The sequence below is a fragment of the Mirounga angustirostris genome, unplaced genomic scaffold (assembly GCF_029215605.1).
Source record: "Mirounga angustirostris isolate CCGP_5_RB_7025 unplaced genomic scaffold, mMirAng1.0.hap1 SCAF_3, whole genome shotgun sequence".
Classification (NCBI taxonomy): Eukaryota; Metazoa; Chordata; class Mammalia; order Carnivora; family Phocidae; genus Mirounga; species Mirounga angustirostris.
This window is the reverse complement of record NW_026991711.1, coordinates 39,023,068-39,049,606: the sequence shown is the minus strand read 5'-3', so window position 1 is coordinate 39,049,606 and position 26,539 is coordinate 39,023,068.

Here is a 26,539-nt window from a genome sequence, read left to right as displayed (position 1 = left end):
TCAAAAAGGCTATTAATGAGGGGCAATCAAAAATGGGGGTGCTAAGTGCTAGGATAAATGAGGCAGAAGAAAGAATCAGTGATATAGAAGACCAAATGATGGAAAATAAAGAAGCTGAGAAAAAGAAAGATAAACAACTACTGGATCACAAGGGCAGAATTCAAAGATAAGCGATACCATGAGACGAAACAACATTAGAATAATTGGGATTCCAGAAGAAGAAGAAAGAGAGAGAAGGGCAGAGGTATACTGGAGCAAATTATAGCAGAGAACTTCCCTAATTTGGGGAAGGAAACAGGCATCAAAACCCAGGAAGCACAGAGAACCCCTCTCAAAATCAATAAAAATAGGTCAACACCCTGACATCTAATAGTAAAACTTACAGTCTCAGAGACAAAGAGAAAATCCTGAAAGCAGCTCAGGAGAAGAGATATGTATCCTACAATGGTATAAACATTAGATTGGCAACAGACCTATCCACAGAGACCTGGCAGGCCAGAAAGGACTGGCAGGATATATTCAGAGCACTAAATGAGAAAAGTATACAGCCAAGAATACTATATCCATCTAGGCTGTCATTGAAAATAGAAGGAGAGATAAAAAGCTTCCAGGACAAACAAAAACTAAAGGAATTTGCAAACACGAAACCAGCCCTACAAGAAATCTTGAAAGGGGTCCTCTAAGCAAAGAGAGAGCCTAAAAGCAACATAGACCAGAAAGGAACACAGACAATATACAGTAACAGTCACCTTATAGGCAATACAATGGGACTAAATTCCTATCTTTCAATAGTTACCCTGAATGTAAATGGGCTAAATGCCCCAATCAAAAGACAACAGGCTATCAGATTGGATTAAAAAACAAGACCCATCGATATGCTGTCTGCAAGAGACTCATTTTAGACCCAAAGACACCCCCAGATTGAAAGTGAGGGGGTGGAAAACCATTTACCATGCTAATGGACACCAAAAGAAAGCTGGGGTGGCAATCCTTATATCAGACAAATTAGATTTTAAACCAAAGACTATAATAAGAGATGAGGAAGGACACTATATCCTACTTAAAGGGTCTATCCAACAAGAAGATCTAACAATTGTAAATATCTATGTCCCTAACATGGGAGCAGCCAATTATATAAGGCAATTAATAACAAAAGCAAAGAAACACATCGACAACAATACAATAATAGTGGGGAACTTTAACACCCGCCCCCACTGAAATGGACAGATCGTCTAAGCAAAAGATCAAAAAGGAAATAAAGGCTTTAAATGACACACTGGACCAAATGGACTTCACAGACATATTCAGAACATTCCATCCCAAAGCAACGGAATACACATTCTTTTCTAGTGCCCATGGAACATTCTCCAGATTCGATCACATCCTAGGTCATAAATCAGGTCTCAACCGGTACCAAAAGATTGGGATCATTCCCTGCCTATTTTCAGACCACAGTACTTTGAAACTAGAACTCAATCACAAGAGGAAAGTTGGAAAGAACTCAAATACATGGAGGCTAAAGAGCATCCTACTGAAGAATGAATGGGTCAACCAGGAAATTAAAGAAGAATTAAAAAACTTCATGGAAACCAATGATAAAGAAAACACAACTATTCAAAATCTTTGGGATGCAGCAAAGGCAGTTCTAAGAGGAAAGTATATAGCAATACAAGCCTTTCTCAAGAAACAGGAAAGGTCTCAAGTACACAACCTAACCCTACACCTAAGGGAGCTGGAGAAAGAACAGCAAATAAAGCCTAAACCCAGCAGGAGAAGAGAAATAAAAAAGATCAGAGTAGAAATCAATGAAATAAAAACTAAAAGAACAGTAGAACAGATCAACGAAACTAGGAGCTGGTTCTTTGAAATAATGAACAAGATTGATAAACCCCTGGCCAGACTTATCAAAAATAAAAGAGAAATGACCCAAATCAACAAAATCATGAATGAAAGAGGAGAGATCACAACCAACACCAAAGAAATACAAACAATTATAAGAATATATTATGAGCAACTCTATGCCAGCAAATTAGATGACCTGGAAGAAATGGATGCATTCCTAGAGATGTATCAACTACCAAAACTGAACCAGGAAGAAATAGAAAGCCTGAACAGACCCATAACCAGTAAGGAAATGGAAGCAGTCATCAAAAATCTCCCAAAAAACAAAAGCCCAGGACCAGACGGCCTCCCATGGGAATTCTATCAAAAATTTAAAGAAGAATTAATACCTATTCTTCTGAAACTGTTCCAAAAATAGAAATGGAAGGAAAACTTCCAAAGTCATTTTATGAGGCCAGCATTACCTTGATTCCAAAAGGGACAAAGACCCCATCAAAAAGGAGAACTACAGACCAATATCCCTGATGAAAATGGATGCAAAAATTCTCACCAAAATACTAGCCAATAGGATCCAAAAGTACATTCAAAGGATTATTCACCAGGACCAAGTGGGATTTATCTCTGGGCTGCAAGGTTGGTTCAACATCCGCAAATCAATCAACGTGATACAGGACATTAACAAAAGAAAGAACAAGAACCATATGATCCTCTCAATAGATGCAGAAAAAGCATTTGACAAAGTACAGCATCCTTTCTTGATCAAAACTCTTCAGAGTATAGGCATAGAGGGTTCATACCTCAATATCATAAAAGCCATCTATGAAAAACCTACAGCGAATATCATTCTCAATGGGGAAAAACTGAGAGCTTTCCCCCTAAGGTCAGGAACGCGGCAGGGATGTCCACTATCACCACTGCTATTCAACATAGTATTAGAAGTCCCAGCCCCAGCAATCAGACAACAAAAAGAAATAAAAGGCATCCCAATCGGCAAAGAAGAAGTCAAACTCTCAGTCTTTGCAGATGATATGATACTTTATGTGGAACACCCCAAAGACTCCACCCCAAAACTGCTAGAACTCATACAGGAATTCAGTAAAGTGGCAGGATATAAAATCAATGCACAGAAGTCAGTGGCATTCCTATACACCAACAACAAGACAGAAGAAAGAGAAATTAAGGAGTCGATCCCATTTACAACTGCACCCAAAACCATAAGATACCTAGGCATAAATTTAACCAAAGAGGCAAAGGATCTGTACTCAGAAAACTATAAAATACTCATGAAAGAAATTGAGGAAGACACAAAGAAATGGAAAAACATTCCATGCTCATGGATTGGAAGAACAAATATGGTGAAGATGTCAATGCTACCTAGAGCAATCTACACATTCAATGCAATCCCCATCAAAATACCATCCACTTTTTTCAAAGAAATGGAACAAATAATCCTAAAATTTGTATGGAACCAGAAAAGACCCCGAATAGCCAGAGGAATGTTGAAAAAGAAAAGCAAAGCTGGCGGTATCACAATTCCGGACTTCTAGCTGTTTACAAAGCTGTCATCATCAAGACAGTATGGTACTGGCACAAAAACAGACATATAGATCAATGCAACAGAATAGAGAGCCCAGAAATGGACCCTCAACTCTATGGTCATCTAATCTTTGACAAAGTAGGAAAGAATGCCGAATGGAAAAAAGACAGTCTCTTCAAAAAATGGTGTTGGGAAAATTGGATAGCTACATGCAGAAGAATGAAACTGGACCATTTCCTTACACCACACACAAAAATAGACTCCAAATGGTTGAAAGACCTCAATGAGAGACAGGAGTCCATCAAAATCCTAAAGGAGAACACAAGCAGCAACCTCTTCGACCTCAGCCGCGGCAACTTCTTCCTAGAAACATCGCCAAAGGCAAGGGAAGCAAGGGCAAGAATGAACTATTGGGACTTCATCAAGATAAAAAGCTTTTGCAAAGCAAAGGAAACAGTCAACAAAACCAAAAGACAACCGACAGAATGGGAGAAGATATTTGCAAATGACATATCAGATAAAGGGCTAGTATCCAAAATCTATAAAGAACTTATCAAACTCAACACCCAAAGAACAAAGAATTCAATCAAGAAATGGGCAGAAGACATGAAAATACATTTTTCCAAAGAAGACATCCAAATGGCCAACAGACACATGAAAAAGTGCTCAATATCGCTCGGCATCAGGGAAATCCAAATCAAAACCTCAATGAGATACCACCTCACACCAGTCAGAATGGCTAAAATTAACAAGTCAGGAAATGACAGATGTTGGCGGGGATGCGGAGAAAGGGGAACCCTCCTATATTGTTGGTGGGAATGCAAGCTGGTGCAGCCACTCTGGAAAACAGTATGGAGGTTCCTCAAAAAGTTGAAAATAGAGCTACCATATGATCCAGCAATTGCACTACTGGGTATTTACCCCAAAGATACAAAAATAGGGATCCGAAAGGGTACATGCACCCCAATGTTTATAGCAGCAATGTCCACAATAGCCAAACTGTGGAAAGAGCCAAGATGTCCATCGACAGATGAATGGATAAAGAAGAAGTGGTATATATATATATATATATATATATATATATAATGGAATATTATGCAGCCATCAAAAGGAATGAGATTTTGCCATTTGCAATGACGTGGATGGAACTGGAGGGTATTATGCTGAGTGAAATAAGTCAAACAGAGAAAGACATGTATCATATGACCTCACTGATATGAGGAATTCTTAATCGCAGGAAACAAACTGAGGGTTGCTGGAGTGGGGGGTGGGGTGGGAGGGATGGGGTGACTGGGTGATAGACACTGGGGAGGGTATGTGCTCTGATAAGCGCTGTGAATTGTGCAAGACTGTTGAATCTCAGATCTGTACCTCTGAAACAAATAATGCAATATATGTTAAGGAAAAAAAAAAAAAAAGAAGATAGCAGGAGGGGAAAAATGAAGAGGGGGAAATCAGAGGGGTAGATGAACCATGAGAGGATGGACTCTGAAAAACAAACTGAGGGTTCTAGAGGGGAGGGGGGTGGGAGGATGGGTTAGCCTGGTGATGGATATTGAGGAGGGCACGTTCAGCATGGAGTACTGGGTGTTATGCACAAACAATGAATCATGGAACACTACATCTAAAACTAATGATGTAATGTATGGGGATTAACATAACAATAACAAAATTAAAAAAAAAAATGCCCTCCCATTACTCAGTGAATTTTCAAAGCAGTGGCAAATTCATCTAGAAAACCAGTGTTAAACTTTGAGTGGCACCCTTCTTAACTCTTCGCTTGCAGGCTTATGGGGATTGATTGCTTCCACAGTTAAACAGAATATCTACTTTAATCTCCTCTAACTGCTGTTGACCTATCTCTGCCATCGCTTCCCAAGTATATAATAAATCAAGAGCATTTTACATGAAAAATGAAGTAATTATTCAGTGAATCCAATGGCTAATTGCACACAGAGGCCTCTGGGAAATATGGGACAAATCAGGGTCAGATTTCAAAAGGCAGAAAGGAAGTTGAAGTTAATAACTCTCAAATACTGACAGGTTGAAAAGGACTTGAAATGCACCATTTCTTCAGACACAGAAACCCCACCTAAGGGAATTAGAAAATTCTAGCTATAAACCCAGTCTTTACGCCAATAATAGTACTGACAGCTGAGAAAATAGAACCTTTTGCACTAAAGTGAACTATTTCAGGGAAAGAGTAACTACCTTTTATTACCATTTGTATGAAGTTTTCTGAGCAACAAAAACGTTTGTGTCTTTTTCTTTTTGTTTGCACATCAGTAGAGTCAAATTTGTTCCAAAAACTAATAACTGCACTGTTTGTTGAGATGTAATGAAATCTGATTGTCTCTCAAATGCTCAATAAAACTGCATTGGAACTGAATATTATGCAATCTCTTTTTATTATAAGAAGTCTGCTTTAAAGTTTTTTTGTTTGTTTGCAAAAGTTTCTGATAGATCAAACTGATTGTTTTGTCTTTTTCTTCTTGTATCTGTCTTACAAGGTAGGTAGAATATATCTGTGACATAGAAACATGATATACACCACCATTACAGAACAAAGATATAAAGCAAAAGCCTCCTCATACAGATCAATACCACATAAACACAAAATAGTACTGCATACTACAAAGAAATTATATTACCATACTGTGGGGGGAAAAAAGGGAAAACGACTTTACTTGTTTCAGAAAAAAAAAAATTCTCCTTTTGCGGGAATTTAATGATACACAACTTTTATAAGAGTCATAAATATAGACACAGTACATTTACACAATACACCATAAACACATATATACACACACTCATCCCTGCATTTGTAATTAAGTTATGCTGATATTTTGTACTGTCAATCATTGCTAGTGGAATTTAATAAGCAATAACTTTCCTGCTTACAGTTTCAAATTTAAGTGCAGGTTTTAATTTTAACTTTTTTTTAAGCTTCTCCTACTTCCTTCTGTTATGGCCTATGGTTTTGAAGGTCTTTTGTCTATGGAAAGAAATTATTAATACTGCCAGAGCATGAGAAGATGTGTTTGTGACAAGGATTCCCAGTGGCCAACCTTTCAGACTTCATTATTTTTAGACAGTGTGTGGCTTATCTCCTGAAACCATCTCAAATGAGATGAAAACTTAATGCTGACTTAGTAACATTTTACTTCTCTTTTACAGCAGAGCTTTGAGTATTAGATATCTATTAACCGAGGTAGACTGGTTCCATAGTCATATTGCTATTTGGGGGATTCTTATCTCTGTGCCATCTATTAAGTGTCTTTGTGGTATCTTTTTTTTTTAAGTAAACTATGACATTAATAAGAAAAAGAAAAAAGTCTCCATTGTTAATCCAGTATCACATACATGCTAAGAGAAATGTTATTTATAAATTAACAGAATCCTCTGTATACAATTAGTAATGCCTATTTCCATGTGCCTGCTGAGTCAATGAAAACATAAAAATATGGTTAATATTACCAACAGAGTTTTCCCTCTCTTTTTACCAGCAAATAAGTTGATGGTGAGGAAATAAGAGATTTTATCCACTTACAGCACAACTAAATCCTTTGCTGATGTTAGTTGCATCATCATTATGAGAACTTACTCTGGGGAGAACACTGACTTCTGAAATACTTTACTAATCTCTTTCTCTTTTGAAGTGCTTATCTACCTTTATGTGCAACTCCCTGACTCCTACCACTATTTTCTCCCATTTCCTCAGGCCAGGCCACGATGCTTAATGTTAAAAATCTGTGGGTTTGTTTTTTGTTTTTTTTTTTTTAATCCTCCATTGTTTTCCCCATGCTTATTATAATGATAGAACTGGAGTGCTTTAAGAAAAAGGACTTTAAAAATAACTTTAAATGATGAAAAAGTGTTGGAGGTAAAAACAAAATCCCCGTTTTGTTTTTGAAACCTCTTTTTTTTTTGGTCTTTGCTTCCTTTGTCCCCTGTCTTTGATGCCTTTTGTCCCCTGCTCTCTTGGTAATATTGGTTCTATCAGACTCAGGTGGTGATAAGAACTCTGGTCTAAGGAGCAAAAGACAAATGAGAACTTGCTGATAATAGATAGCTCCACTTTTGCATTTATTTTCAGACTGGGAGGATGCTGTACTTTATACCTATCAAGTACAAGAAAACAACAGTCTTTATCCCCATTTAATCTCAATGGATTGCTGTGATGTACTCATTAAAAGTTATATATGGAGAGCTGATTAAAAATCACTGTTTTCAACCTGGCAGTGGAAAGCACTGTTACCAACAAGACATAAGGTTAAAATAAAAGGATAGTGTGTCATGAGCATCTCAAGAAGCAATCTTCTTGTTATGATATGAATCTTTTTCATTCACTTGAGATTCTTTACAATCAAGAATCTGTACTAAAGAAAGAAAAGTCTCACCTAAATTTTAGCAGCTCTTCTAAGAAATATCAATCACGTTTTGAGATTCATTTGGGGTGGTGGTCCATTCCCTACACCTGTAAAATATAAGAAGACTCCTGGACAAACAAGGAGAACAAATTTTCTTTTGAGGTTTTAAATAGTATTCATTTAAAAATACTATTTATGCATTCTAATTAATTAAGCATTAAAACAAACATGTTTATGGAATTTTAAGTTAGATTTCCATGTGCTTATTAATCAATAACAAAAAAGGAACTTAAGAGACTTAGGCTATAGACTCCCATTAACTTAAATCCTCTGGGTTATAATTTCCTTCTCTATAAGATGAGGAAAATGTCTATACATCTCCAATTTCCCTATTTCTTCTATCCTCAGATATTTTATTTGTGTCTACTTCATAAGTTGGAGATCTCTATGCTTAAACATGTCCTGTAAGTCAGCATACCAGTTGTCCAAATAAGATAAAAGATTTACGATTAGACCCGTGAGTTTTAATATTTAAGACACTGAAAGTGAGTTGTAAATGGAGAAACAAATTTAAATGTTTTTTTTAACATTCTTAGCAATTAATTCTAGTGATATTTTCTGTTCCAAATATATAAATATTTGATTGATTTTATCTTTTATTGCTCACTCCCATATCATAATAGCCTTCTCCTTGGCTTTCACTTTTCTTTCTACCTGTTACTAGAGTTTGGCTATTACAGCAATTTTGTAGAGTGCAATACACTATTTCAAACTAAGTGACAATATGAGAACTAATTATAGTTCTTAGAAAATGGTTTAACTACGGGTAAGATGTAGCAGCTTAAAGATATGCATAACTCAAAGCATCTATGAAAAAGTTAAAAGGTTAAAAGGTTGTCCCATGGTCTTAGCTACACATCTTCATGCAGGCTGGGAAGCCACTTATGCACTCATGGACCCTCGCGCTCTGGCAGTTCCCCGCTACTGGGATCCAGGGCTTCTGGACTGATGTTATTTCTGGCAGAGAGGCATAGAACCAGAGACTCTACTTGAAGCAACGGTGAAAGGGCACCAGCTGTTTCCAGATCACTGTGGATATGTCCCAGACTATTAATCTATTCCTTTTTAAAATTTTCACTCACTTTCTATTTTCTTATAATGACCACTGAACCCCTTTCTACATCTCAAGGCGTCTACTTTTCTTAAGGTCAAATATTGAGAATATGTAAAAATAAAGTACAAAACTATTTAGATACTCATAAATTAATCATCAAATTCCCTTTGCCTTTGAGTATAATAATTACCTTGAGAAAAGAGCTTTTTACTATTTTTTTTAAAAATAAATCATTGTTCTCTGGATCCTAAGATCCTTTTTTAGCTAGATTCTGAAATATTAGTCAGTTAATTTCGGGGATTAGTGGTAGAAGTCAGAAGAATAGAGAGGATGTGAAAGTTTTCTGAAATATATTGTTCAAAAAAAGAGAAAAAGACTTACCAACAATATGATGAGCTTGATTTCTTTTATATTTATACCTACATCTATTTGTAGATCTTGAAAACATATACAAGACTAAAGCAAGAGACAGGAGCTTATGGAAATTTTTACTATCTGTATTTTTTTTACATATCTATAGTATTTAACTTTTTTCTTCTTTCAAAAAACTATGATTTTTATAGTAAAACTACTTTTAAAGAGTATATAAAGGCAATGAGAATAAAAGAAATATTTGCAGTGGTTTTCTTATTTAGTTGAACATGAAATAAAAGGTAGCCACTGAGTTGAATTAAGTTATAAACTATTTTCTAGGCCATGCTTTTAAAATGGTTTTATATAGAGGTCTATAGTTCCATATAGACCTCTAAATTTTAAGTTCTATATAAAAGTTCCAGTAGTTAAATAACTAAAAAAGAAATGAAAAGAACAGATATAAAAAAGAAAGTAATGAAAAGTACATGGCCTTACATACTGGGAGAAATAGTACAATAACAGTAAAAGTACTGAGCATATAGATTAAGTTTATAAAATACATAATCATGTAGTTAATTCTGGATTTCATTTGCTAAAAATGGGAAAAAAATTATCTCCTAGAAGAGGGTATAGGTATGTATCTTTCACTTTTGATGAGTAAACACTATTTTTGATCAATATTCTATAAGATGGTTAAGAAACTGAAAAGAACACATTATACTGAAAGGATCCATGTGCTTTTAAAAAATTCGTTTTAATGTCCCTATTGATCTTAACAGTCTGATTGGCAGTATTTAACTTTGAATGACACAGGTCCCATATGCTTCCATTAAAAGTAAAACTAAAGCAGAAAGTCTTATTTTAAAAACATGAAATTTTAAGAAAACAAATACATCGTCATAAAGCCAAGTAAAATATACCATACTGAATATACCAAAGGAGAAGATTTTCCCTGAAACTTCTTCTAAACCTTATTCATGTATTTTCCCATGTATAGCAAGTAACAATGTATGATAATTAAGAAAGAGCAGTGAATTATTCAAAGTTTAAGCATTTATCTTTCAGTCTTCCGCAAATTTAACAATCAAAATATTTCTAAAATCTACTTGACTTTAAAAGTATCGTATCCCAATTTTACACACTCACTGATGAAAACATCTGCTTTTAGGCATTTTTCCTCATGTCACTGAATTTAAATAGACTAAATGTCAACGTTTTAAGAGACATTACCTTAGAAAGAAGTCAACAAGTATTTTTCATGGCTATCCAACTATTTATTAATTTGACTATATTTTGATTTGGCTATGTTTTGATTAAAATGCAACCAAATATGAAGTTGCAGAAAGAAAAACCAAAAACACAAAAAACAAACACAAAACAAACAAAAAACCTCCACCAAAACTCATTTTATTCAATCAAATCCAATTTTAGCATCATTGGTTGAATTTCGGAGCTCTGAATGAGCCACACATTTATAAGGATGGAAATCCATCCAATTAGACAATTTGAGAGTATGGCTGAAAGTAACACTATGAAATGGTTATCATGGCAGCATATACACGTTGTTCTGATTCAACTGTTTTCCTTACTCTTGCTTTTAGGAATGCTATTTTCATTAATGCATGTTGATATTTCAACTTCAAAGAATGAACCAGATGAATTCAAAATTGAAAATTCAGCTGGTCCCAACTCTATGATGTCATTTTGATACCACTGTATAATTCAAAAGAGTCAGAGCAATTTTTGGAGAAAAGTCAGGAGAATCTGAAAACGCTAGTTTTATAAAGATGAATAGATTTTTTTAAAGGATGCCTTAATTAAAATTTTATTGTGTGTTTCCTTTCTCTTTATATTGGCCTTAGTTGCATGCATTCCTACAAGAGTTACACTGACTTGTGACTCTTCACTCAGTGTAACTGTCTAATGAATGCAGCATACATCAAGGCTGACAGTCTTTTTAGTACCCTTATGAATATTGGCAGCATAATCTGTTGTTAGAGATTCTGAAATTTGTAACAAATTCAAAAATAGCTCTTGTCAAGTGTAACAAAAGCTACAGTTATTAATACCTAGCAGGCATATTTTATTATAAAACAGTGGTTCACCTTTTGGTTTTCCTCAACTTATTATATAAAAATACACCTGGCCCCCAAAGTGTAAAATGGCTCCGTAATAAAGAAGTGCCGTTGAGTACTGTGATCCACAGCTCTTTCTTTACGTATGCGTGTGACCCACTAAATTTTTCTGGCATTCTGGTTAGTGAAAGATGGTAACAGAACAATATTTAAATGACATGTTTTCAGAACATGCAACACTGGGAAACCGGAATAGAGCCACTTCAATATTTAGTAACAGTAGAAATTATAAACTGTGTGGTGGGCACATTAAAAATTGTTAGCAAGACGGAAAACATTTTCTTGATATATCTGGTTTCCTCTGCAGCAACTCACCACTAGGCCCTGAGTTACAAATAGAGTAAGAGGCTCCCTGGAGACACACACACACACACACACGCACATACACACACATACACACACACATACACACACATGCGCATGCACACACATCGAACATTTTAGTAACCCCTTTAAGTCCAAAACACTATACTATTATCACAAATATTTTTGTTGAAACTCTTAGAAAAAACTCTTAGGTTTGCTATACATACTAGCATTTTTTTCTGTCCAGCCCTTGACTAAATAACCTAGATGTGAGAAGAACAATAGCTGGAATAATCTCAAATACAAAAATTTATGCCACTTTGTTTATAAAGTATCATTTTAATTTAAGTTATGATGTGCCAGAATTTCATACCAAACTTGGTTAATTGAGAACATAAGCAGTGAAAAGCTACCGTTGGCTATCTAGAAAGCAGATACTATAATTGCCACTGGATTCTAGAAAAGTCTCTTTTTTCTTTTTTAATTTTTTTTTTTAAGATTTATTTATTTATTTGAGAGAGCGAGAATGAGAGAGAGTACATGAGAGGGGGGAGGGCCAGAGGGAGGAGCAGGCTCCTCGCTGAGCAGGGAGCCCGATGCGGGACTCGATCCCGGGACTCCAGGATCATGACCTGAGCCGAAGGCAGTTGCCTAACCAACTGAGCCACCCAGGCGCCCCAAAAGTCTCTTTTTTCTAATTAAAATCATGCTCAGGAAGGGCTCTGATGGACACTACTTGGGTACCTTCTCTCCAATTTTCTAAGAGCCAATGACACCATCATTGGCAGCCCCACCATAATCCACAGCATCGGAATAGTAGCATGAGCGAACTGTTCCTCTAAGGAATATGATTTCTTACCAGAAGAAAGTTTAACTCCAAAATGTCTACCCTAAAGTACTATTGTAAAGAACCCTAGATATATTTGTAATAATATCAATGAGATGAGGTAATCAGATATCAAATGTTCTTTTGTTTAAAGATTATATTTGAGAGAGAGAGAGCATGAGAGAGAGAGAGAGAGAGAGCTCATGAGTGGGGGGAAGGGCAGAGGGAGAAGCAGACTCCCCACTGAGCAGGGAGCCTGACCTGGGGCTCTATCCCAGGACCCAATGATCATGACCTGAGCCGAAGGCAGGTGCTAAACTGACTGAGCCACCCAGGCACCCCTCCAATGGTATCTTAAAACCACGTGTATATACGCACATGGGCATACACATACATATCTTTATGGTCCATTAGGTTTACAAAGCAATTTTTCAAGTATTATTTCACTTGATTATCCTCACTGTCCCATATCGTTTTAGGAAAAGTGTTATTGGCATTTTATAGATAATAAGCAATTTGATTTTATTAGTGACTTATTCAAGGTCATACTCCTTAGGGAGTAAGGTAGCTGAAGCTCCAACACAGGTCTTCTGACTCCTCACCTAGTGACCCCTCCCTCTGTGCCTTGCCTTGCCTTCCCGTTCCTAGTGCCTTCCTTCCTTTTGTTTAAGGAAAGATGCAACTGAACCAAAATATTAATTAATACCAGGAATGAGTTTAATCATTTAGCGTAATTTCTTTCAATATAAAAATAAACTTGTTTGGTTTTTAGAAAAATTTTGTTGTGCTCTTGTTTTATGGTCTTCTAAATTCTTCCCATATATTGTCACATTCAATCCTCACCTGTCTGTGATGGAAAGGTAAGACTCAAAAGGAATCCTCATCTTCCTATTATTAATGTGGCTTCTGCTGCTGAATTTTCGTAGTTAAAAACTCACACATCTCTTTGAAGCATTTTGGGAGTATAACATAGAATTTTTAAAATTGCAGTTCTAAATGAATTAACTTCTTTAGCTCTCAACACTATTGTTCTGAAGAATACACCTCAACTTGAGAGGGTAGGGGGGTAAAGGATGGAGATAGTGTATAGCTATCTAGCATGTGTTTCCGGGAGTGTGCTCAGGTATTTCTAATTCTCTGCCTAGATAAGAACACTAGTTGCATTGTGCACAGTGATCATGAGCACCCTGGTTATGAGCACCCTTGAGTTTTCATGGCTCATTAGTCAGCTAATGATGCATTATGTTCGGCGAGTGCTGAGCACCGACATCACTCTTGGTAGATACAGAGTCTGGATTGGAGTGAACACGAAGCTTATCTATAGCGTCCATATTAACTATTTAATTAACGAATTATGATATTAGCAGACAGTTTTTTGATATACATAACAAACAGGTAAGAAGATATGATCAGTTGGCATTTTATATAGTGTAAAAGGCCTACTGAGAATGTGACATTTAAACAGAAAACCTCAAAGAACTGAAGGAGTTTGAAGATACCTGGGTGAAGAGCATTCCAGACAGAATTAGCTTTGCATGTCTGCAGAATAAGCGGAGGCCCGTAGTGCTGACACTGACAGAAATAAAGGAGATGTGTGGAGAGATGAGGTCAAGGAGAGAGCCAGCAGCCAGATTATGTAGAGCCCTGCAGACTATTGAAAAGTCTTTAGTGTTTACTCTGTAAAGATTAACACAGAAGTCATTCAAACAGTTATTCTAATTAAAATAAATCTTTTATCCAGGGCACATGTAGTCACTGAATAACTTAGTCACTGAGCAGGAAGTCCTCTAGGCTTTGGGTATTCAGTGACCAAAGTGAGATAAACATTTTTTTCACAAGTTCCTGTGAAAAGCTACCCAGTAAAATTTTCATTAAACACTAAAAGGACCCTCCAAGTTAATCATTGTGAATTCTCCCTGTACAAAAACTAATGTGCTTTTCTCTTTGACAAGACCACTAGAAAACCAAAAATGCAATACAGGAATACAAGAAGGTAAAATATTTTTTTCTATACTTCTCATTAGAGTTACCTTGGTTGTCTAATTCAGTGACAAGAATACTCTTAAAAAGTCTTTCATGCTAATGATGTTCAGACAATATAAATGTTTCACTTATATTTTCATTAATTAGTGCTTTGTGCTCTTAGTTTCTGCATATTATTCACAGAGACAGAATGAAAGGTAATGGGATAATAATTAAAATATGAATATGGAAAGCAATTAGGAGTGGGGGAAACATCTACAAAAAGCATATATCACTAGAAGGTAATAATTTAATACTTTCATACGTACAAATGTTCAGCAAACACCATCCACAATTAAAAAGTTCAGAGAAATTATTTTTGCCAGAATGGCAAAGTTTGTGTGTGTGTGTGTGTGTGTGTGTGGAGAGAGAGAGAGAGAGAGAGAGAGAGAGAGAGAGAGAGAGAGAAAGAATGAGATATAGTTTAAGGGATTGGCTTACACAATTGTGGAATCTGTCAAGTACAAAATCTACTGAGTATGTTGTTGGCGGGCTGGAGACCCAGGGAAGAGTTGCAGTTTGAGTCCAAAGGAGGTCTGCTGGCAAATGCCCACTTCACTGGGAAAGGACTTTTTTTTTTTTTTCTATTAAGGCCTTCAAATGATTGGATAAGGTCCACCACAATTACAGAGGATAATCTGCTTTACTCAAAGTCTGCTGATTTTAATGTTAATCTCATGTAAAAATAACTTTACAGTAACACGTAAAATAATGCTTGATCAAATATCTGAGTATTGTGATGTAAATAAGTTGACAGATAAAATTAACCATCATGTATGGAATGAAGGCCACTATAGGTTTGGCATGGAGTAAGATTCTCTCTAGGGAGTGTGCAAGGTTCATCTCAGCAAAATTTTTGGCAAAAGATTATTCTTCAGTGAGAAGTGTAATTTTCAACAGAGTATCTCGTGATTCTAAGCCGTTAAATAAAATGGAAGTAAAACTTTAAAATAAACTACATATGTATTGTTTATTATATATAAAGATATTTAAATATTTTTGTGTCTTATCATAGTAAGATTTTATTTATTTGTGAGAGAGAGAATGAGAGACAGAGAGCATGAGAGGGAGGAGGGTCAGAGGGAGAAGCAGACTCCCCACTGAGCAGGGAGCCCGATGCGGGACTCGATCCCGGGACTCCAGGATCATGACCTGAGCTGAAGGCAGCTGCTTAACCAACTGAGCCACCCAGGCGCCCCATAGTAAGATTTTTTTAAAGTCTTTCTTTCTTTTCTTCCAAACTGCTCAGAAGGACAGTTTACACCCACCACCTCCACGTCTTTAACATCACTCAAGACCTTCCTATAGTCTACTGGAGCCACTTTCACTGAAGCCACCACCGACCTCTTCACAGCTAATGGGCGTTTTTCAGTTGTATTGATTGTATAGCCTCTTTCTTCTTGACACTCAACATTACCTTCTGAAAGTCTATGATCTTCTTCATCTCCTTCTTGTGCTCTTATTTCCTGATCATCCCAGGATTTTGTAGAGTCTCTTCTCCCTCTACACAAACTCCAAAGTCAATATCATTCACTTGGACTGATTTGAAATGTCTGTAATTTGAGAAAATTTAATTTTTATCTCCCAGAAACTCTCAGGTAACTTTTGGGTTATATCCAAGCTCTTTACATGGTGTCCCAGGCCCTGTGGAACAGAATCAGCCTCACCCCTCTTCTGCTTCTTTACTGCACACTGAACACCACATGACATTTCCTTCTTTTCTTGCTTCACACTCCCTAACCATTGGTCTGACATCTCATTCTCATCAGTAAGATTTAATTCAAATAGGACCGCCTTAGAAATTCTTCCTAAGAACCACACACTCAGGTATTTTATGACTCTGCCTCTTGGTGAATGAAATAAGGAAATAAAAATTTTGATATATCTCAACCACGAACTTGTACCCTTTTTTGTATTGTAAGGCACTCCATATAAAGCATATGACATTGAAATAAGCACAATTTAAATATTTAAATAAGATTTAAAAATCATTAGTATAAATTATATAAATAAGAATATTGTTTTAAACATCTATGTGTAACACAATATTTAATAATATTGTACTGAATGTGAAATGCTTTCTGAGATAACTGAAGTTAGATGGCAAGACTTGTAGACTTGAGTGGGCACTTAGAATTATCAACTCTAATTTGTTATTTCATTGGTGGAGAAATTGATACTTAACAAAGTTATGACTGACCCCAACTTTATGAGAACCATAGGTACTTTGAGTGTCACTATGGGCTGTTTCTGCTCTATAAATACTACTGAAGAGGTTTCTAGACCAACTAAATTAGAATCTTTGTGTGGAACCATTATGTTTGACAAGCATCTTGTGATAGGCTGCAAAAGGGATCACAATTCCCCATTCTACCCTACAATCACATTATTTTTGCACTGTGACTTGGCAGCTTCTCCCATTGATTATGTGGCATCTATTTATGTATGCCTTGTATCTTGATGGGCTTTGTGACTTACTTTAAGCAACACAGTATAGAATAAATGGAACTGTGCCAGTTCTGAGCTTAGGACTCAGGAGATCTTTCCCAGTGCCACTTTCACCCCAAGCCACTGCAAAGCTGCCCATGAGAACAAGCCTATGCTAGCCTACAGGATGATGGGAAACATGTGGCCTAATTGCCATTTTACCTAGGCCAACAGGGAATTAACGACCAGAGATGTGAGTGATGCCATCTTAGACCACGTATCCCTTACCCAATCCACCATATGACCGGCAGCTGAATACAGTCACAGGACCCAGCCAGAGATGAAAGAAAACACCCAGCTGAGCTCAGCCTTATTTGCGGACCCACAGAATTTAAGCTAAACAAATGGTCATTACATTAAATCATGCAGTTTTAGGGATTTTTTGTTTGTTTGCTTGCTTTAGTTTGGTTTTACACAGTAATAGATAACTAATATACATCCTTAGGTTATTTCTTGTAAACACCAAAAGTTTAACATTTACTACTTGTTTTTGGCTTACTATCTCTCCAAAATTCATTTCTAAGAGATTCCCAAAAGGGGGCCCACAATTCAGGACATGAACAACTGATTGTCGAATAGCCTTCTAAATAAAAGTGAACAATAATACATTGAATTTTGGGGGAAAAAGCTATTTATACACACATATTTATAGAGAAACTATTGAAAAACAAATTGTAGGTTCAAATAAACACAGTACATTGTAGTGCTGGTTTTGCAAATTTAGTAACTTTAGTAGGAAATTAAATTTGATCTGAACCACATATCAAACTGTCAGTTCTACTCATGTAAACTAAAAGTAACTTATCCTGCCTGAACATAATCAAAAAGTTAGTTATTAAGCTTTCTTTACATGGCAACTAAAGTTTAAAGTTTAAAGTTTAAAGTTCTCCTAAAAGCTCTCAAGGATAATTTCATATTAGAAGCCACCCAGGATACAATTAAAATTTTGTGACAGTTGTCAGAAAATGTCTTGAGAACGTAATGCACATTTATTTCTGTGTATGAGTAATTAATACCCATTCCCAAATGTACAAAAGGAATGGAGGACTCGCTCTGGGCAGATTATAACTGCTGTGTCATACCTTAGCTAAACATAGACCATTAATGGTAATTAAAATTAATTTCTAACAGTGACAAGCTAAGGGATCATTAAAGGTCATGACTTTGTCCTTAATTATTTGGGTTATTGTTTTTATTTAATTAGATGACTTTAATGAGTCTGGTTGCAGCATGGCTCTAAACTGAGCAACACCCCTCAAAAGACCATGTCTTTGACAACCTTGGCTGCTCCTTCTTATGCTCATGGAAGTAACTTACTGTACTCTACACACCGCAGATTAGGTCAGTTAATTCTCTGGGCAAGAATAAATTGGATGGGGAAAGGAATTTTGACTAAATTCAAAAGAATTGAATTCAACTAATGAAGTATTTTTAAACATATTCATTGAAGAAGAAACTCTTCCTCCTTGTCAGTGTAAATGGCAGTCTAATTCATTCCACTACTTTTTCTACCATGTAAGACTCAAAAGAGAAGTGCCAAAAGGGGGCATTCCCTCTATATGCAAAGTTGCAAGAATCTCTTAGATTTAACACAAGTCCTACAAGATTTAAGATTCTTTATTCCTTTCAAGAGTAATGTAAGGGGGGGTGCCTGGGTGGCTCAGTCGGTTAAGCTGCTGCCTCTGCACACTGGGTCCTGGGATCGAGCCCCACATCGGGATCCCTGCTCAGCGGGGAGCCTGCTTCTCCCTCTCCCACTGCTGCTCCCCCTGCTTGTGCTCTCTCTCTCTCTCTCTGTCAAATAAATAAATAAAATCTTAAAAAAAAAAAAAAAGAGTAATGTAAGGAAGATAGAGAAAGATCCAGTGGTTAATTGTAATGAGAGTGCATTCGTGTCTTAGGGCTGTCATACTAAATTACCACAAATTGGGTGGCTTGTAACAACAGAATTTTTTTCTCTCACAGTTGAAGCTGGAGTCCAAAATTAAGGTGTCAGGAGGGCCATGCTCCTTCTGAATGCACTGGTTTTCTGCCCCTTCCAATTTCTGGTGGTTTCTTGTGTTCCCTGGCTTCTGGCAACCTAACTCTAACTGCCTCTATCTTTATAGGGCCATCTTCTCCTACTGTTCCTGTATCTTCACATGATTTTCCGCTTTCTCTTTCTCTCTCTCTTTTTTTTTTTTCTCCGTAAGTACACCAATCATTGGTTTTGGGACCTTAATCCAGTATGACTTCTTAACAATTATATCAGCAAAGAAACTATTTCCAAAAAAGGTCATATTATACTCAATTATAGGCAAAACACAGAAAGAACTAGAAAAATGTGTTCATGCATCTACTTGACCCAGAGAACCAAAGATGTTCACTGGAGTTTTACTTATGTGTATATTAACGGTCTTGAATTATATATGCCCTTCTAGTTTTTAGTTCCTGCAAAGTTTTTTTGCATTTTAAAGGCTTGAACATATATAGGTAAAGTGATTTAAGAAGTACTGAGAAATCTCCTGTAGAAAGTAGTAGATGAGAAGCTATCAAATGAAGTGATGTGAAAGTTTTTGGTGGGTTTAAACTAGTAATCATCTTCACTATATATTATTTCATTTATACTTGCTTTATTAAGGTCTATGTGAAGTATCAAACAGACTATTTCCATTAATGACACCAGGCTATAAAACTAAATTAAATTTGACCAGCAGATTTTACTAATGATGTGTTAGAGTTTTATGTTATCAGCTAGGCTAAGCTATAGCACCCAGTTATGCAATCAAATTCTAAACTTGGTGTGGTTGTGAAGGTATTTTATATTGTGGTTAACATCTATAATCATTTGAATATAAGAATGTTACACTAGATAATATGAATGAGCTTCATTCAACTAGTTAAGGGCCTTAAGAGAAAAAATTGAGGTTTCCTGGGCAAGAAGAAATTCTGCTTCAAGACAGCAATGCTGACCCCTGCCTGTTTCTAGCCTGTCATCCCACCCTAGGAAGTTTGGACTTGCCAGCCTGCATGAACATGGGAGTCAATTTCTTAAAAATAAATCCCTTTATGTATGTATGTATTTTACATTTACATTTAAAATTTTATATATTCATCTTCCTGGTTCTGTTTCTCAGGAGAACTCCTACTAATAAAAAGAGAGTTACATAGTCATCATTATAGATAAATTTATAGCATTTATAATTTTCAGATTAATATATATGTATAGAAATTTATATGGTCATAAAATATACCTTCAACTTAGAAGAAACATATATAAAGATTATTATAATTGAATGTTGATCAGAATATCTTTACTTTCCAATAATTTTATTTTTTCCTTTTTCATTCTTTCTATATACTCATTAACATAATGGTGTTCTTGAGGAAGAGAATAAAATAACTTTAAATCAACTTCACATTAGACTGTGAAAATCACAGGCACATTATTCTTTCCTATCACTAGAAAGTAGAATAAAAAATCAGCAGTATATGTAATTTGCACCTCAAACATGTATATGTAATCTGGTCAGGTGGTATAATTCTTCTCAGTCTGAGAAATGAATATTTGTCCCACAAACTCATTAAGTGTATTGTAAAGTAGTTAAAGAGGGAAAGGAGAAAAGTCAGTTGAACTAAACATTTAAAAAAAGACACTTCTAAAAAAATTTTTCTTTCAAACAACATATATTATAAACAAATAATCCAAATAACATATAGAAATTAAACATAGTGGTGTCCTGCTACAAGAATTTTGTCTCTAATAAAAAATTATCTAGACCCAAACTACCCTCTATGTGCTACACAGGGAGTGAGATAGAATTGGGACACCTCATTTGTTATCCTAAGATTATGTGAATCCATTGAATAAGAAAAATATAAAGTATATTTAATTTCCTTTCCTTGATGTGTATGCTCAGTCTAATCATGTTTGTTTTATTGTCACTTAGAATCACAACAAAGAGAGCAATAGTCATTTTCAATGAGAATTCTTCAAATTTGTTTTTCCCTTGGTGACCCAGAACAGAACATTCTGATATTGATTAACCTATCCCTAGGTTTTCATTCTCTGGGTTAAACAGATGTAAGATAAAAACATATCAAATTAGTTAATAAAAGATTTCAAGAAATGTAATAAAAATCAAGCTTGTTTTAATTTGATGATGGCATACTTCTGTATTTGATAAAATTAGGCTTTTACAAGTTGACAAATTATATAGGTTCATTATTCTATAATTACTTCAGCCTTCATCCCAGTTACTTATAGTACCAACTTTATAGAAATGAAATTTCATTGATAACTTTTAAATTAATCTATTATTATTTCCCATGTAAGCAGCAATTGCTAAAAAGCATTTTATTTTAACCACTATTTAAATCAAGCTACGACTTGTATACTCTTTGTAGGACTTTGCAGAGCCAAGGGTGCCTTAGGGACATTTATTCTTACTTTGGTGGCATATATGCCCTAGTAGAAAAAGAAAAAAAAAAACAACAGTATTTTTACATTCTCCATTTGATAACTGAATGTTCAGATCAACAGAATATGCAAGGCTATTGTTGGAAGAGTAGGTTAATTAAATTGACTTTCTAGTAACCATTGCCATTCTCGTCCACTGAACCATACAGTACATTTTCTTATGGGCATAAAGGTGACTGACTGCATTCTGCATTACTTCCGATATTGGCAAAAACCTTCCCACATCCCTCTATATTTGCTTGGGTTGTGATCTTTTTCCTTAATCCTAAAAAACATAAAGGTGTCTCTGCACATCTTTCCCCTAATTTTACAGAAGGATAACAAAGAATTACCATATTGCTGTTTATCTTTAATAATCTGTGGAAGGAAATTTTCTTAGAGGTATCATTTAAAAGAGTGGTATTCGGGGGGGGCGGAGCAAGATGGCGGAGGAGTAGGAGACCTGGATTTCGTCTCCTCTCAGGAATTCAGCTGGATAGGGATCAAACCATTCTGAACACCTACAAACCCAACAGGAGATCGAAGAAAAGAAGAGCAACAACTCTCTCATCAGAAAAGCGACCACTTTCTGGAAGGTAGGACGTGCGGAGAAGGGAATCCGAGGCGATATTCGGGAGGATAGACGGCGGGGGAGGGGCCTCCGTCGGCCGCTTCTGGCAAGTGATAGAGCCGCGGAGCACAAAATCGGAACTTTTAAAAGTCAGCTCCGCCGAGGGACGTCACTCTGGTGGCTCAGCGGGGGGTGGAACCCTCCGGGACAGTGTGGTCTCAGGACCCTCGGGGTCACAGAAAGACCGCGGGTGCCTGAGTGTGGCAGAGCTCCCAGGTATCGGAGCAGGGAAGCCGGCTGCAGAGGCGGAGCCCAGGCGCGGGCTCTCAGCTCGGGGTCGCCATAAACCGTGATCCGCGGCCCAGTCGGGCCCCTGCTCCTCCAGCAGGGACCCAACAAGCGGCAGATCCGGGGAGACTCACCTTCCTCCCCCGGGAGGAGCCGCGCGGGAGTGCACCGCAGGGATCTGCTGGGTTTGGAGACTGCACACGGGGTCGGGGGCCAGAGAGAGAAACGCGCGGTCACAGGCCGGGAGAGCACGGAGTGCGGCCGGAGACCGGGGAGACGGGAGTGACTGACGGCTTTTCTCTGGGGGCTCACTGAGGAGCAGGGCCGAGTTCTCGGCTCCTCCGGGGCGGAGATTGGGAGGCCACCATTTTCACTCTCCGCCTCCAAAGCTGTACGGAAAGCTCGCAGGGAACAAAAGCCCCGGAGAGCAAACCCGAGCAGATTACTTAGCCGGGAGGGGGCAAGGGCGGGGCAATTCCGCCTCCGGCAGAGACGTTTGGAAACCACGGCAACAGGCCCCTCCCCAGAAGATCAGCGAGAACAGCCAGCCAAGACCAAGGTTACCGATCAATGAGAACGGCAGAACTCCAGCGCTAGGGGACTACTGCACATAGAATTCACGGCTTTTTTACCATGATTCCTTAGTCTTTTAAAGTTAATTTTTTTTTTAACTGTCTTTTTGTCTTTTTATTTCTTTTTGAATTTTTCTTTTTCCCTTTTTCAAACAACATCTTATCAATCCCTTTTTTTAAAAAAAACATTTTTATTTTTCATTTTTAGAGTCATATTCTATCCCTTCATAGTAGTTACCCATATTTTTGGCTTATATATATAAGTTGTTCTCTCTTTAAAATTTTGAGATAGTTTCTTCTAACAGATTAAAATATACCCTAAATCTCTAGTATATGGTGTTCTCTATTCCCCTGCCTGATCACATCCTCTCCCTTTTTTTTTCTTTTTCTTTTTTCTTTTTTTAAATCCTCTTTCTTTTTTCAAACAACTTCTTATCAATTCCTTTTATAAAATTTTTTATAATTTCCATTTTTACAGTCATTTTCCATCCCTTCATCATATCAACCCTTATTTTTGTACATATATAAGTTTTTCTTTCTTTAAAATTTTGGGAGACACTTTCTTCTAAAAGACCAAAACACACCCCAAATCTAGTGTGTGGCACTGATCTATATACCATATAGATCATATTTGATCACATTCTGGTTTTTCTTTTGTTGTTGTTCTTTTGTTTTGTTTGTTGTTGTTTTTATCTTTATCTTTTTCTTTTTTTTTCTTTTTCTTTTTTCTCTCTTTCCCCTTCTTATCCCACTACTTCAGGTCTTTTCTGATTTGTTTAGAGTATATTTTCTGGGGACGTGGTTACTCTGCTAGCATTTTGTTCTCTCATTAATCTATTCTCCTCTGCACAAAATGACGAGACGGAAAAAATCACCTCAACAAAAAGAACAAGAGGTAGTACCGACTGCCAGGGACCTACTCAATATGGACATTAGTACGATGTCAGATCTAGAGTTCAGAATCATCACTTTAGAGATACTAGCTGGGCTTGAAAAAAATATGGAAGTTATTAGAGAAACTCTTTCTAGAGAAGTAAAAGAGCTAAAATCCAACCAAGTAGAAATCAAAAAGGCTATTAATGAGGTGCAATCAAAAATGGGGGCGCTAACTGCTAGAATAAATGAGGCAGAAGAGAGAATCAGTAATATAGAAGATGAAATGCTGGAAAATAAAGAAGCTGAGAAAAAGAGAGATAAACAACTACTGGATCATGAGGGCAGAATTCGAGAGATAAGCAATACCATAAGACGAAACAACATTAGAATAATTGGGATCCCAGAAGAAGAAGAAAGAGAGAGGGGGGCAGAAGGTATAATGGAGCAAATTATAGCAGAGAACTTCCCTAATTTGGGGAAAGAAACAGGCATGAAAATCCAGGAAGCACAGAGAACCCCTCTCAAAATCAATAAAAATAGGTCAACTCCCCGACATCTAATAGTAAAACTTACAAGTCTCACAGACAAAGAGAAAATCCTGAAAGCAGCTCGGGAGAAGAGATATGTAACCTACAATGGTAGAAACATTAGATTGGCAACAGACCTATCCACAGAGACCTGGCAGGCCAGAAAGGACTGGCAGGATATATTCAGAGCACTAAATGAGAAAAATATGCAGCCAAGAATACTCTATCCAGCTAGGCTGTCATTGAAAATTGAAGGAGAGATAAAAAGCTTCCAGGACAAACAAAAACTAAAGGAATTTGCAAACACAAAACCAGCCCTACAGGAAATCTTGAAAGGGGTCCTCTAAGCAAAGAGAGAGCCTAAAAGCAACATAGACCAGAAAGGAACACAGACAATATACGGTAACAGTCACCTTACAGGCAATACAATGGCACTAAATTCCTATCTTTGAATAGTTACCTTGAATGTAAATGGGCTAAATGCCCCAATCAAAAGACACAGGCTAACAGACTGGATTAAAAAACAAGATCCATCGATATGCTGTCTGCAAGAGACTCATTTTAGACCCAAAGACACCCCCAGATTGAAAGTGAGGGGGTGGAAAACCATTTACCATGCTAATGGACACCAGAAGAAAGCTGGGGTGGCAATCCTTATATCAGACAAATTAGATTTTAAACCAAAGACTGTAATAAGAGATGAGGAAGGACACTATATCATACTTAAAGGATCTATCCAACAAGAAGATCTAACAATTGTAAATATCTATGCCCCTAACATGGGAGCAGCCAATTATATAAGGCAATTAATAACAAAAGCAAAGAAACACATCAACAACAATACAATAATAGTGGGGGACTTTAACATCCCCCTCACTGAAATGGACAGATCATCTAAGCAAAAGATCAACAAGGAAATAAAGACTTTAAATGACACACTGGACCAAATAGACTTCACAGACATATTCAGAACATTCCACCCCAAAGCAACGGAATACACATTCTTCTCTACTGCCCATGGAACATTCTCCAGAATCGATCACATCCTAGGTCATAAATCAGGTCTCAACCGGTACCAAAAGATTGGGATCATTCCCTGCCTATTTTCAGACCACAATGCTTTGAAACTAGAACTCAATCCCAAGAGGAAAGTCGGAAAGAACTCAAATACATGGAGGCTAAAGAGCATCCTACTGAAGAATGAATGGGTCAACCAGGAAATTAAAGAAGAATTAAAAAAATACATGGAAACCAATGAAAATGAAAACACAACTGTTCAAAATCTTTGGGATGCAGCAAAGGCAGTCCTAAGAGGAAAGTATATAGCAATACAAGCCTTTCTCAAGAAACAAGAAAGGTCTCAAGTACACAACCTAACCCTACACCTAAAGGAGCTGGAGAAAGAACAGCAAATAAAGCCTAAACCCAGCAGGAGAAGAGAAATCATAAAGATCAGAGCAGAAATCAATGAAATAGAAACTAAAAGAACAGTAGAACAGATCAACGAAACTAGGAGCTGGTTTTTTGAAAGAATTAACAAGATTGATAAACCCCTGGCCAGACTTATCAAAAAGAGAAGAGAAATGACCCAAATCAACAAAATCATGAATGAAAGAGGAGAGATCACAACCAACACCAAAGAAATACAAACAATTATAAGAACATATTATGAGCAACTCTATGCCAGCAAATTAGCTAACCTGGAAGAGATGGATGCATTCCTAGAGATGTATCAACTACCAAAACTGAACCAGGATGAAATAGAAAACCTGAACAGACCTATAACCACTAAGGAAATTGAAGCAGTCACCAAAAATCTCCCAAAAAACAAAAGCCCAGGGCCAGATGGCTTCCCAGGGGAATTCTACCAAACATTTCAAGAAGAATTAATACCTATTCTTCTGAAACTGTTCCAAAAAATCGAAACGGAAGGAAAACTTCCAAACTCATTTTATGAGGCCAGCATTACCTTGATCCCAAAACCAGACAAAGACCCCATCAAAAAGGAGAATTACAGACCAATATCCCTGATGAACATGGATGCAAAAATTCTCACCAAAATACTAGCCAATAGGATCCAACAGTACATTAAAAGGATTATTCACCATGACCAAGTGGGATTTATCCCTGGGCTGCAAGGTTGGTTCAACATCCGCAAATCAATCAATGTGATACAGTACATTAACAAAGGAAAGAACAAGAATCATATGATCCTCTCAATAGATGCAGAAAAAGCTTTTGACAAAGTACAGCATCCTTTCTTGATCAAAACTC